At 40.4% G+C, this 12,406-nt stretch overlaps 1 long non-coding RNA gene across 1 annotated transcript in view; it reads left to right on the top strand.

The window, feature by feature from the left end:
* Positions 1 to 6,009: 6,009 nt before the first annotated feature.
* Positions 6,010 to 12,406, top strand: part of LOC116557338 — a 141,356-nt gene continuing 134,959 nt past the window's right edge. The window contains exon 1 of the long non-coding RNA XR_004271472.1: positions 6,010 to 6,398. This is a non-coding gene — a long non-coding RNA (uncharacterized LOC116557338). The remainder of the gene's footprint in view (positions 6,399 to 12,406) is intronic.

Raw genomic sequence — 12,406 nt, 5'->3', positions numbered from 1 at the left:
GATGAATTTGTGGAGCAGGATGAAGGGTAAGAGGACCCAGAAGATGGGTGGAGTCCAGAACTCCATGCCTACACTCAGCATTTGATGGGAGTAAGTAAGTACTGAAGCAATGGGGCACCCAAACTATACAGTCATGCAGGACGAGGCAGCTGTGGAGCGATCTGCAGGTCCTACTCTTCATTCATGAAATAGACTGGCCAATGGGAGCCCTGGGGAGGCAGGTGCAACTGCAATGTGAAACAACTGTGTAACTGTTTCAAAACATGAACCGGGCACAGCCAACCATCGCAGATGGGGAGACTGCAAAGGCGTGTAGGGCAGTAGTCTCTAAACTCTAGAAGAGTTTATACCCTAAAAAGAGTCTAAACCCTAAAAAATGATATGCCCTCTTCCCACTTTCCAGTTGATATTTAAAATCTTGTATCAGAACTTTAAAAAGTTGCAAAGGATATAATTTTCATTATATTGGGAATAGAAACATTTCAGATTCAAATTTTTAAACAGGTTCGGTGGTACCTGCTTGTAGTTCCAGTTACTTGGAAGGATCCCTTAAGTCCAGAAGGTTGAGGTCAACTTGGGCATCATAGCGAGACCTCATCTCTAAATATATATGTAAGAATTACATACCTATAATTCTTATATTACATATATAAGAGTTCTATATTATATAGACTATGTAGAATAGAATTATAGAATAGAATATATATAGAATTCTATATTCTATATATAATAATTATATAATTTTTAATCAAATCCAACAGAATCTAAATGCAACTGTAACTTGATCCCACCATCATCTATTTAAAAATACACAGGATTTTAAAAAAGATTTTTATAGTTTATTGAATTGCTTTAATTGTCTCATAATTTTATGTTAATGTAATTTATATTTTTAGGCTTGAGAAAAATAAATCAAAATTTTTATTTATTTATTATTTAGAGACAGTGTTTTCCTCTGTTGCCCAGGCTGGAGTGCAGTGGCGTGATCATAGCTAACTGCAGTCTTGAACTTTTGGCTCAAGCAATCCTCCTGCCTCAGCCTCCCAAGTATCTAGGACTACAGGTGCCAGCCATCATGCCTAGCTAAATTTTCATTTATTTATTTAGAAATAACATTTTTAAGCCAGGTGCTGTGGCTCATGCCTGTAATCCCAGCACTTTGGGAGGCCAATGTGGGCGGATTACTGAAGTCAGGAGTTTGAGATCAGCCTGACCAACGTGGTTAAACTCTGTCTCTACTAAAAATACAGAATTAGCCAGCCGTGGTGGCACATGCCTGTAATCCCAGCTACTTGGGAGGCTGAGGCAAGAGAATCGCTTGAACTCGGGAGACAGAGGTTGCAGTGAGCTGAGATTGCACCACTGCAGTACAGCCTGGGCTACAAGAGCAAAACTCTCTCAAAATAAATAAATAAATACAATTTTTTAAATGTTATATATTTTAAATGTTAAAAATTATTTTGGATGGAATTATTATTACATTTATTATTAGTTTACAATTGATCAAAATAAACATTACCCATTTGAAACATTTTAAACATGAATAATAAAATTTTATAAGAAATATATTACTTCATGAGATAGATGTGTTTTTTATTGATTCATTTATGGTTGAATAAATGTTTATTTTTAGCATGAGGCATGGCTTAGCAACAACTCTATTTCTTTTTCATTTTTATAGATAACCAAAATAGACAAAAATGGAAGGAATTTTGTTATAGCAAAGTCACTCAATTCCTTGAACTTTTAAATGATTGATCAAAAATTATTTTTAATAATAAACTCAATTATTTTTAGCTGATGTAATAAGCAGGGTACAGACTATGCTACTGTAAAAAAAAGAATCATAACAAAAATAGAAGAGGTAAAACAAGATAGTTTCTTTCTCATAGGACAGTGCAAAGAGGGGACTGGTCCTGGGCAGAGAGGTGGCTGTGAGCCTTGAGGGTGTCCAGGGTCCAAGGTCCTTGTCCCAGACATAGCCTGGCCCTTGTCCTCCTGGCAAAGCCAGCTCACCTGTATCACCTCCATGGTCCATCTTTCAGGAAGGGGGGAAGTGGAGAGCTCATTCCCAGTCACTTTAAGATCAAGACCAAGAATTTTCACACATCACTTTTCACATCCATTGGCAAGAACTTAATCACACACCCATACCTTGTTGCTGAAAAATGTAGTCTTTAGTTGAGTAACCACAACCACCCCTGCTGAAATTCACCAGGGTTCTACTAAACGAAGGCAAAATATGGTGCATTCAGGGGACTATCAGCAGGCCTTACCACTGCTTCTAAATTCTTCCATTTCGTTGAAAGCAAAGATATGAAAACCACCTGACTTGCAAAAGGATTTGTTTTCTGCCTTTAGAGTCCAGGAAAACCAGTATTTGGACTGTCCCTTGTCTTTTAGTATTGGGAGGGTTTTATGTCCCAGGAAAGCGACTGTAGAGATTTAGGCAGGAAGCACAGCTTTTCTGTGTGAAGTGGGAGTGGAGGGGTGCCATTGGGAAGGCAGGGAGGAGGGAAGACAGAACACTTCAGGCAGTTTGGCTCATTAAACAAGAGGATAGCAAAGTGGCTTCATGCGCATGCGCCCTTTAGGAAGTCTTCCCAAGCTTATGGGCAGGCGCCTGCCCAGATCTAGGGCATTAGGTTGTAAATGGGCAGCCTAACTTCAAAATGCATTTAAAAACATTTTTTCTTTTTCTCCTGGGTTGAAGCAAACTGCAGGAGCCTTTTCCATAAGCCTTAAAACAGACTGCGTCCCTCCCTTTCTCACCGCACCCTTCACGTTTATCCAACGTTATGCTGATATCTAACTGTGTGCCTTCTTAGAAGTTCCAGAGGCTAATCTTGAGACAGACCCATCCTGGAGACACAGCTGCAGAATTCCAGAGATTAATTCAAGGTAACTAGTTAACAACCTGGTCATTGTCGAGATGACACCAGCCCAAGATCTAAGCGGACTGGGACCCAAGATAACCACCAGAACACGAGACGCAGACGCTGTTCTCAGCACAATTTACATGCCTTCCTTATCAAGTTTTCCTTTTTTAAACTCCTGCCTTCCCTGCAAAAAATCAAAGTGGTTGCTTTGGATGGGAATCTGGTCACTTCTTTACTAATTTTGCTTAATAAAATCACTTTCTTTCTACCAGATGTTGCTCTTCATTAGACCCTGCAAGTGGTGAGCATCCAGACCTGCAGTGGGTTACACGGTCATGGGGTGCGGTGTGAAGGTATTTACCAAAGGGCAAATCAGAGTGTCCAGGGCACATGGCAAAACCTCCCAAGTGCTGAGCTTTCGTGCTTGTTTCATTGTCAGATCGTCCTTGAGAAGGAGAACCCTTGGAGCCACAGCTGGCGGGTGGGAGCATTGAGTAGTGATGGTGCCCTCCTGCAGGCAGCGAGGTGTTCACTTTCTCATGCTCATGTTTAGCTCGCTGTTCTCTCCTTCCTTAGAGAACTCCAGTTTCTCATGTCTTTAACTATATCTGTATTTATCTGCTTGTCAAATTTATATTGACTATTTCCTCCAGTATTTTTATAGTTTTGTTTTGGAAGATTTGCTATCTATAAACACTAGTCACCTTGTTGAACTACTTGATTAGTTATAATAATTTTTCATGATTCTTTTTGGTGTTCAGAGATACCAACTTCAAATAATAATAATGTTTCCACCTTTCCGACATTTATAACACACTTTCTATTTTTGTTCTCCCAGAACGATATAATGGTGATAGCAGGCATTCCCGATTTAATAAGAACGTTCGGGTATTCACTATTAAATATAATACTAATTGTTCATGTGAGATAGATCTTTATTTTTTGTTATATAAAGGAAATTTCTTTATATCCCTCTTTTTCAGTGGTCAGTTTCCAAATTTATAATCCAGATACAAAAATCTGACATTGCCCCCAAGAGGAAAATTATGAACCACGTTACTTCATAAATGCCAGTTTGTGTCTGTGCTCTGGGAAAATTTAGGTAGCCTGGAATTTATCTGCTTTTTTTTTTTTTTTTGAGACAGAGTCTTGCTCTGTCACCCAGGCTGGAGGGCAATGGCGCTATCTCAGCTCACTGCAACCTCTGCCTCCTGAGCTCAAGCGATTCTCCTGCCTTAGCCTTCTGAGTAGCTGGGATTACAGGCATTCGCCACCATACCCAGCTAATTTTTGTATTTTTAGTAGAGATGGGGTTTCACTGTGTTGGCCAGGCGGGTCTCAAAACTCTTGACCTCGTGATCTGCCCACCTCGGCCTCCCAAAGTGTTGGGATTACAGGCGTGAGCCACTGCTCTCGTCCTGCTTCTTGAATATGTTAAAGATTTGCCCCTACAACAACCTAGTCTTGGTACATGTTTTGGAGATAGCTTGTGTGTTAGTTATCTATTCTTGGGTATCAAATTATCCTAAAACTGAGTGGCCTAAAATGACAACAACATGTAGCATGTCACCGTCACTGTGGGTCAGGAATCTGGACTCTGCTCTGGCTCAGTCTGTCACAAGGCCACAGTCAGGTGTCACTCCTGGGTCTACTGTCCATCTCAAAGCTTGGCTAGGGAAGGGCCTCTTCCAGTTCACTCATCTGGTTGTGGAAGGATTCAATTCCTCACATCATGTTAGAACGAGGGCCTCAGTTCCTTGCTGGTTCTTGGTCAGAGGATGCCCTCAATTCCTTACCATAGGGGCCTTCTCATAGGGCAAATAGCAGTTTCAACAGAGTGGGCCAGCGAGAAGAGCCGGGGGAGTACAAGCAGGATGGAAGTCTTGTTTTGCAACCTATTCCTGGAAGTGGCATCCCATCACTTCTGCTATATTCTATTTATTAGAATCAAATCACCAGATTAACCCATGCTCAAGTGGAAGGAATCATTGGGGGGCATTTTAGAAGCTTCCTACCAATCTTATTATAATGTTTAATTTTTTCTGTGTTTCTTGGCTCATATAATATTTCTACTTCATTTCTTTAAAATAATTTTTTTCAAGAATGCAGTGGCACTGTCATAGCTCACTGCAGCCTTCCTGGGCTCATGGGATCCCCCCGCCTCCCAAGTAGCTGGGATACAGGTGCACTCCACTGCACCCAGCTAATGTTTTTAATTTTTTTGTAGAGATGGGAGTCTTGCTATGTTGCCCAGGCTGGCCTCAAACTCCTGGCCTCAAGCAATCCTCCCCCTCAATCTTCCAAATTGCTAATAGGCCTGAGCCATTATGTCTGGCCTTATTTCTACCTCTTAAAGAGATCTGGTAATTGATCTATCTCTAGACACTCATTCATGCTTTAGGCTTTTAAGTGTAAAACTGTACATTCTATTTTTAGATAATTAAAAAAATGTTTTTGTTTTTGTTTTTGAGACAGGGTCTCCCTCTGTCACCCAGGTTTGAGTGCAGTAGTGTAATTATGGCTCACTGCAGCCTTGACCTCCTGGGCTTAAGGATCCTCCTGCCTCAGCCTCCTGAATAGCTGGGGCTGCCAGCGTGCATCACCACACTTGGCTGATTTTTTGTATCTTTTGTGTTTTCCAGTCTATTTTCTTCCTGTTGCTCAGATTGGATAATTTCTTTTGTCCTATCTTCCAGTTTACTAATTTTTTTTCTGTTCTCTTTATTCTGCTGAAGTAAAAACATCCGTAGAGTTTTAAATTCTGATTATTGTATTTTTCAGTTGAAATTTCCACTTGATTCTTCTTTATATCTTCAGCTACTTTGCTGAGACTTCCCATTTTTTTTTATTTGTTTCAAGTATGTTTGTGTAATAGTTGCTCACCGAAGCATTTTTAGGATGACTGCTTAAAATCCTTCTCTGATAGTTTCAACATTTGTGTGATTTCTGTATTGGCACCTGTTGATTTTTTTTTCTTGTTCAAATTGAGATTTTCCCAGTCTTGTATAAGTGATTTAAATATTGTGCAATGGTCATTGAGGGTATTATGCTATGACACTCTGGATTTTATCTGAACCTTGTTTAGCAGGTCTCCTCTGACATCATGCTGGTGGGAGGGAGGGGGTCTTGCCTCATTTCTATCAGGTGGGGGTGAAAGTCCAGGTGCCGTTGGCCCTTGGGGAGGCGGAGCTCCTTGTTAGTGCCAGGTGGGTGGGAACGGGAGCCCATGCTCCCACTAGGCCTCTGTGATAGCACCCAGGCTGGGAGGGAAGCATCTTGCTAGTGTTCCTCAAATAATCTTCACCGCCAGCAGGAAGTGAGGGAGTGTACAGCAGTGCGACATCCGGCTTCCCATTGACCTCCTCTAACACTGGCAGGTGAGGGGAGCTCATCATCACTGGGTGGGGTTGGAAGTCAGGATCCCAAGTGGGCTCTACTGACTCAGTAAGGCTCCTGATTCCTCCTCGTCAAGGGTAGAAATCTAGGTACCCCACCTGGCCTTTGCTGACATGAGTGGGGGTAGGGCCGTGTATTTTTTTTTTGTGGTGTTTGGCTGGGCGAGGGTGATTACTGTCAAAACATTTTCTGTCTTGTTAGACTGCTGCTTTCGGGCTCCTTTGGCTAGAGAGTGCAGGCTTCCTTTGGGGGCTTTTGTCGTTGTTGTTGTTGGCTGCCACTGACATTTCTGGGTTGTGGTCTTCTTTAGCATCCAGTTCAAGATACGCATGCAATAAGAACACCCAGAGAAGTCACTACAGGTTGCTATATACGCAGCAATATAGGCTTGAGTATAGCTTCCTCCGGTCTCAGGGCTTCTAGAGGGCCTTGCTTTTTTCTTCTACCTTTCAGTCTTCTAATGTTTGTTTTATAAATAATGCCCAGGATTTTAGCTATGCTTAGCAGGGGGAATTGGGAGAAATTTTTCTATTCCATCTTGGACTTGTTGATTAATAACTGTTTATAATTTCATGGGTTCTCAAGCATATCTTGTGGGGTTTAATTATGTTACTTTAAAGGATCCTTTCTGTTATGGAGTAAATTGTTTCTTTTTTTTTTTCTTTGTTTTTTTTTTTTTTGAGATAGAGTCTCAGTTGCCCAGGCTGGAGTGCAGTGGTGTGATCTTGGCTCACTGCAATCTCTACCTCCCAGTCTCAATCCTCCCATCCTGAGTAACTGAGTCTATAGGTGCATACCACCATACCCAGCTAATTTTTGTATTTTTTTGTAGAGATGGGTTTTCACCATGTTACCCAGGCTAATCTCAAACTCCTGAGCTCAAGCAATCTGCCCACCTTGGCCTCCCAAAATGTTGGGAATTCAGGCATGCCTGGCTGTAAATTGTTTTCTTTAATCAATTCTATTAAGAAGTGTCTCAAAAGCTGTGAGTTGTTTTTAACTGCCTAGGCAGTTTTGGTAGATTACTAGGAAGATTGAGTACCTTCACATGTGTTTATTGGATCTATGTATTGCTTTATATGTGAATTTCATGTTAGTATCCTTTGTCCATTTTTCAGTTGTCCTTATTATTTGACTTATATGTTAGGGATATTGGTATTTGGTTGTATGTGCTTACATCTACGCTCATCTCCTTTACTAGCTGTGCATTCTTTGGCTACAAATTGAATATTTTAGCACTTACCACATAGATCTATTGGAAGCATTAAATAAGACAATGAATGTTAACTCCTCGGACCAGTAAAAAGGCAAAGAGTAAATTCCCAGTAAATGGCAGTGATTATTTATTGTAGCATTAACTGCCCAAAAAGATCTGGACACAGGCAGAAATAAATCTCTTCAGGCTAATTGTCTTCCCAAGACCAAGATTTCTGCTCTTGCCCTCTGAAGAGGTTCCTGGGAATTTGAAAATGCCTAGAAATTCCCTTGGCAAAGAACAACACCTTATGGAATTTGCTGAAGTTTTGTCACAGAGAAAACAACAGTAATAATACAATTTTAGAATTGGCTACTCTCAATTATAACATCATTTTATTAATTTCAAAACTCCCTTGAGAAGTTAAAACAACTTTTACTTCTATAAAAAGGCTGTAAAAAATGGATTTAATTTGCTTTCTTCCAAAAGTTAACAGTTTATGTGATTGAAGTATTAAAAAAAAAAATAACCTGTACTTCACAAGGTTCAGAGGTTTGGGTGTAGTGTATGACGTTTAGCAAAATGTGAGACTTCAGACTGAAAATGTTCCGAGTCCAAGCTTATTCTGCTCACTGCATGATAGCCAGTAAGTGAAGAGACACGAAGTTGAAGGAAACAATTTTATTTCAGAGAGCCAGCAACCAGAGAAGGTGGCAGACCAGTGATAATTCTACAGAATTATCTTAGAAGGCATGAATCTCAAGCTTCTTTGTATGTTTGGGATGGGGGAACAAGGAGGTGACTGCTGACCATGGGTAGCTGGGAGTCAGCAGAAGGAGGTTGCAAAACTCCTTTGTCCTTGGTCAGGTCCCAATATTCATATAAATCTTTTGTTGTTGTTGTTTTTGAGATGGAGTCTTGCTCTGTCGCCCAGGCTGGAGTACAGTGGCATGATATCGACTCACTGCAGTGTTCAGGTCAGTGTTCAATAGCCCTTTTGTTTCCTTGCTGTGAGAGCAGTGCACATGAGCTGCTTCTAGTCTGCCACCTTGGTCCAATTCCATCTTGAAAGCCTTTAAGTAAGATGACAAACTCATCCAGTTTGTCCAAGACTTTCCTGGAATTAGTATTGAAAATCCTGGGAAACTCCTCTGTCCCAGACAAACCAGGATCATTGGTCATTTTACTTAACCTCCCTCCTAGAAAAAGCTGACCATATTGTCATTATTTATTTAACACATCTTTACTGAGTTGCTGTTGGGTGTGGGCCCTGGGGTAGGGCTGGTGATGTCTGGTTGACTATGACATGGTCTTTCTCTACAAAGAGTTCACAGAATCTTCTATATTTGCCATGAGTAGTGAAAGACAAATGTCTGTGAATTAAAATTCCGCTTCAGCGTGACTGGTAGAAGAAATGAGAATGGCTTTATATAGAGAATCATCTTGATATCTAAACATACTTTGTCTAATTGTGGGGGAATTTAACTTTCTTCATGTCTTCAACGATGGTTTCTTAACACAGAAAAGTTAGTGAAGAAGATAAATTGTAGCCATAATCACTTGATGTTTTCTGGGCTCAGTGCCTTTTGAAATATAAGCTGAAGGCTTTTCAAACCTGACGGTCCACTTGTGAAAGAAAGCTGTTGACAGGCTGCTGGCAGGTTTTGCTCATGGCTTAGAGACAGTGTCTCTGTCCCTGAAGGTGACGACAATGTTACAGGTGTTGCATTCTGGGCTCGATAGCTTGGTAGCTTGGAGCCTCTTTATGAAAGAGTATTACTAGTGAGGTAGAAAAGGCTTTGCAGCCACCAGACCTATGAAATCTAAAATGCTGGGCAATATCTGACCACTAGATAACAGCTCCTTATGCAGGAATCTGGGCTTCCAGCACCAGCCCACCACCTGGCAGAGAGGAGAGACTTCCTGCAGTTCTTGTATTAAAACAATTTGGATGAAAAGGAAAAAAAATCAGGTTATTTTAATAAGTGATAAAGTGCAATTTTAAAAAATACAACACATTAAAACTTTAGTTAATATATAGAATTATTGCAGGCTGGAGAAGATGCAGGAAGCAGATGCTGGTGATTCCTGTGGAATTCATCTTCTGCTCTGGTTTGATTAGGTTTCAGTTGACCTGGACAGTGCACATTGGTTGCTTACATAAGGAAGAGCTATATAATTCATTCTACAGATTCCTGCTCAAAAAAAAAAAAAAAAAAAAAGGCTGTCCTTATAATACATGTGATGAATAAAAGGGAATATTTGAATATTTGAGCTGTGTGTGTGTGCAATCTCTAATTATGCTTTCTCACTTTATGTGACTTTTTCAATTAATTGATTGCATTAGATAAAAGGGCTTCTTCTGAATTTTAATTTTAACATTTTCCCCTGTCACAATAAGATTGCATATGATAAATTCTGTTTTTAATAAAATGAATGTTTTGAGCTCACTGGCTGGAAGTGTTTTAGAAAAACTCTTAGGCCTTGTCATAAACTAACTTGAATTCCACTGTTTGTCTCAGAGCAGTGGGAAGAATAGCTGAAAAGTTAAACAATAGGTTTGACAACAAAATAGGTAAGTCATCTCAGGCGACTCTGGACACGTTTCAAATGCAGAACAGGGTTGGAAGATACTGTCATTGGTGACCTTGACACACTGGCTAGTGGGAATCAATTTACAAAAGGTAAATAACCGAGGACTCTCAGATAGGACTCCTTCCCTCTCTCTTTTAACATAAATAGTTCATAACCTCCATGTGTCTTGAGGCATAATAAGATCCCAGACCTATTCCTAATGGCCAATGCAAACACGCACAGTGATCATATTCCTGGAACTAAAAGTCCAGAAAACTGGTTTGCTAGTGAGACAGAATATTTGAAATTGAGAGACGAACTTTACTTTTTGTTATGGATTTATATAAAGAAAGGTTTGTGACTGTTGCTAAAATTACTGAAAATATAAATTTGGACCCTCCCTGGAGAGCTGCCTATAATATTTCTATTCTATCCCTGAGTAGGCCTTTGGAGACAGGAGATATCTCTCTCAGCCAAGGGAGGATTCAAAGTCTCACTCCAGGATCTGCAGATAAGAGTCTCTTAGGAAGAGGAAAAGAGCATCATGGGAGATTCGAGTTCCCACAAAGATTCTAGACAGTGGCTTCTCAGGCAACAGAGTCCCTCCCAGGCTCCAAGCTTTAGACAGTTTCCCTATCCCCCGCCTCCAGCCCATCTCCAACCTCACACATCCGCTGCAAGGCCAAGGGGACATGCCCACCCAGGGCCTGCGTTTCCCTTTGTAGACCATGCTCTGGCATCGGGTCCTCAGAATTCCCCGCCAAAATGGCTGGAGTCTGATTTTCTGGGGCTGTGCAGGTTTCTTCCCTGGGTGGTCTCTCAAAGGATAACCAAGATGAATGACTGTGCTTCCCTAACCCTGAGAGGTCACTAAATCAATAACTGACAGCTTTCCTAGTTTTTGTCTGTTTCCAACTGAGGACCAACCATAGAAAGCCAAACATGTTTCCGTAACCAATCACATAGGATGCACTGCTTCTACTTAACCAGCTTCCCGGTGCCAAGAACCTCTAATCAGGGCATATTGGGAGCCTTCCCCTTTTATCCCTGCGATAAAGCCTTCCTCTGCCTGCCTTTGACTCTCTGCCAAATTCAAGTGACAGTAGCTGACTCCCTTGCTAGAGCAAGCTCTGAATAAATAGTCCTTCTCTGTTCTCCTTTGGGTAGCCTTTGTTTATTGCCACAATTGCCGCAGTTTTTCAGTCTCCCTGATTTTCATATCTAACCCAAAGGCTGAGAATGATTAATAAAAATATTTGTGTCTTTATTATTTATTTAATACATTTAAAGGTTATGTAGAGTTTTCTGAGGAAGAGTGAAAAAATTAAAAGTATTGAATGTTGGGAACCTAGGAATATGTATATACATAATTGATTGCATTAGATAAAAGAGTAAATATGTATACTCAGAAGAAGTCCCCACCTTTTTTTGTTTTCGTTTTGAGACAGGGTGTTGCTCCATTGCCCAGGCTGGAGTGCAGTGGTGTGATCTCATATCACTGCAACCTCAGCCTCCTGAGTAGCTGGGATCACAGGCGCCACACCATGCCTGTCAAATTTTTGTATTTTTAGTAAAGACAAGGTTTCACTATGTTGGCCAGGCTGGTCTTGAACTCCTAACCTCAAGTGATCAACCTGTCTTAGCCTCCCAAAGTGCTAGGATTACAGGTGTGAGCCACCACACCCATCCCAGAAGAAGCCTTTTTGTCTAATGCAATCAGCTAGTTTAAAAAGTCACATAAAGTGGGAAAGCATAAAAAGAGATTGCACTCACAGCTCAAACATTCTTTTTTATCACATGTATTGCAAGGACAGGCCTTTTCTTTGAGCAGGAGTCTGCAGAATGGATTATATTATGTTGGTGCAAATGTAATTGTGGTTTTTGCCATTACTTTTAATTGAGGATTTTGCAGTTGAAAGTGATGACCAAAACCGCACTTACGTTTGCACCAACCTAAAGACAAACTTCCTTACATAAACAACCAATGTGCACTGTCCAGGTCTCTAAAGAGAACTAAATTTAAATACACTTGTGAAAAAATATGTATATTTGTGTATGTCTTTTAATTCTTATAAAATAGTTCTTTATAAAATGTTTACATTTACATTTTCTTAACAATTTGATGACGATCTCAGTCTACTAGTGTGACTATCAGTCTGTTAGTGTGAATTTGTGGGATTTATGATGAAAATTTTGGAAGGAAATAACACATTATATTGATTGCTTGTCAATCAACATAACCTCTTTGAGTTGAAAGATTGTTGATAACTTTAAGTGGTACGTGTACACTTGCAGTTTCCAATCTCGCCCATCAGATGGTGCCAATACTTCACTAGTAGTTTTGCCACATGCCTTTGGTATC

Source organism: Sapajus apella, unplaced genomic scaffold (genome assembly GCF_009761245.1).
Source record: "Sapajus apella isolate SASKATOON/1434 unplaced genomic scaffold, GSC_monkey_1.0 scaffold19, whole genome shotgun sequence".
Classification (NCBI taxonomy): domain Eukaryota; kingdom Metazoa; phylum Chordata; class Mammalia; order Primates; family Cebidae; genus Sapajus; species Sapajus apella.
This window is presented reverse-complemented; position numbering and strand designations above follow the sequence as displayed.